The sequence below is a fragment of the Pteronotus mesoamericanus genome, unplaced genomic scaffold (genome assembly GCF_021234165.1).
Source record: "Pteronotus mesoamericanus isolate MK-2021 breed Mesoamerican mustached bat unplaced genomic scaffold, CSHL_Meso_final contig_202, whole genome shotgun sequence".
Lineage (NCBI taxonomy): Eukaryota > Metazoa > Chordata > Mammalia > Chiroptera > Mormoopidae > Pteronotus > Pteronotus mesoamericanus.
Genome location: NW_026555086.1, coordinates 7,740,327 through 7,742,262, shown reverse-complemented (window position 1 = coordinate 7,742,262; position 1,936 = coordinate 7,740,327).

Sequence of the window (1,936 nt, the reverse complement as noted above, 5' to 3'; positions counted from 1 at the left end):
TGTTGCGGCTGTGAGCTTAGAACTGCTTTCTAGTCTCTGAGGATAGCAAGTCTAGTCGTTTTAACCTCTGATGTGCAGGCTGGATGTCAAGTGAAACTTAATTGAAGAGGTGGGGAGAGAAACAGGTTACAATAAATAAAATGACCACCAGATGGCAGCAAACACCGAGTAAGTGAAGTCAAGCTTTTTGCAGATTTGAACAGAAGAGCTGGGATCAGTAGCACTCCTGGGCTGTGGCGTACTTAGCATTCTAGCTAACCATACTTCAGTTAGGCTGCTGATTTTTAAAGAACTGTGTCTCGCTTTCAACTTGCCTCCTATCCCCTTGACCTTATCTGGGATCTTGATTTTTTAGAAAGCATTTACTAGATAAATGAATCAATGAATTAAACCAGTTCTCACCTGGGAATTATTTGTCTCCCCGGGGAACATTTGTCAACATCTGGAAATATTTTGGGTTGTTACAGCTGGGAGAGTGTTTCTGGCATCCAGGAGCTGGAAGCCAGGCATGCTGCTCAGCACCCTGCAATGCGCAGGACGAGCCCCACAACAAGGGCATTTCTGACTCCGAGTGTCGCTGGTGCCCAGATTGAGACGCCCCGGATTAAACCAACAAACAGCAAAATCCCGCCCCTGGTGCAGGGACAGGGGCTCCTTGGGTCTCATCGCTCTTTAGCCCCGCCCTTGGCCCGGGTCAGGAACGGAGGAATCACTCAGCGACGCCACCGCCACCGCACTGAATTGTATAGAGACTGCAGGAACATAGACCGCATCGCTGTCCCCAAGCAACTGACAGTCTGCGGGGGTTGGAAGCTCCTGGTTGGCGAGTTAAAAAAGGGGTGAAAGGGACCAAAGGAGATTAAAATGGGGTGGGGACTGTGACACATTGGAGAATGTGCCATGCAGGCAAGCGGGCCCAGTGGTCCTGGACCGTCTGCCTGGGGGAAGGAAAAGGGGTGACACTGGGCCGGGCCCTCAAGGACGAGCAGGATTTGGGGAGGTGGAGGGGAAGCAGGCGGAGCTAGCATTGCAGGCAGGGACACCCCAGCCGGGAGCTGAAGATTGGTCAAATCTGGTTCTCTGACTTTTGTTGGCTCCACACAATGTATTTTTTCTCTTAATATGATTTTTCAATTATAGTAAAATATACATAGCATGGAACTGACCATTTAAACCATTTTAAAGGGTACGATTCAGTGGCATTAGGGGCACTGACAATGTGGTGCAACCATGACCACTGTCTACCTCCGGAACGTTTCCATCTCCCCAAAGTGCAGCTCGGCCCCCATGAAACACTCGCCCTCCTCCCCAGCCCTGGGTAACCTCTATTCTACCTTCGGTCTCTATGAATTTGCCTATTCTAAGTACTTTGTATAGGTGAGATCATATAGTATTTGTCCTTCTGCGTCTGGCTTATTTCAGATAACATAATGCTTTCAAGGTTGCATCCAATATTTTTAAAACCTGGGTATTTTACATTAAAATCTGGACTTCCGGTTTGTCCTAAGAATTTGCAACATCTGGCCACACTGAACCCCCACTCCCACAGGACAGCGACGGGCTGGTGCTGAGACGTGACTGCCCTGTGGAGAGACGCTGTGAGGGCAGCACCAGGCCGCTGGCTGGGAGCCTCCTGAGCGTTTTTCCACCTTGTGACCTTGTGTTCGTCCCCATTGTCTTTCACAAATAATCATTTTTTTTTTTATTCCAAGAGAAATGCATGAATTTATTTGCCTGTCAAAGAAAAAAATTCAGAACACTGTAGATAAGGCTAAAGTCCTTTTGGTCTTGTACAGTAGTGGGTAAGCATGCCCATTTGATATTGTCAAACTTTCAAATCAAAGTTGATCTGGCGGAAAGCCACACAGCTTTGGTTAATACTATCGGCCATTTATTGAGCGCCTACTGTCGGCTGCGCATGGTGTTATTTAGTCTT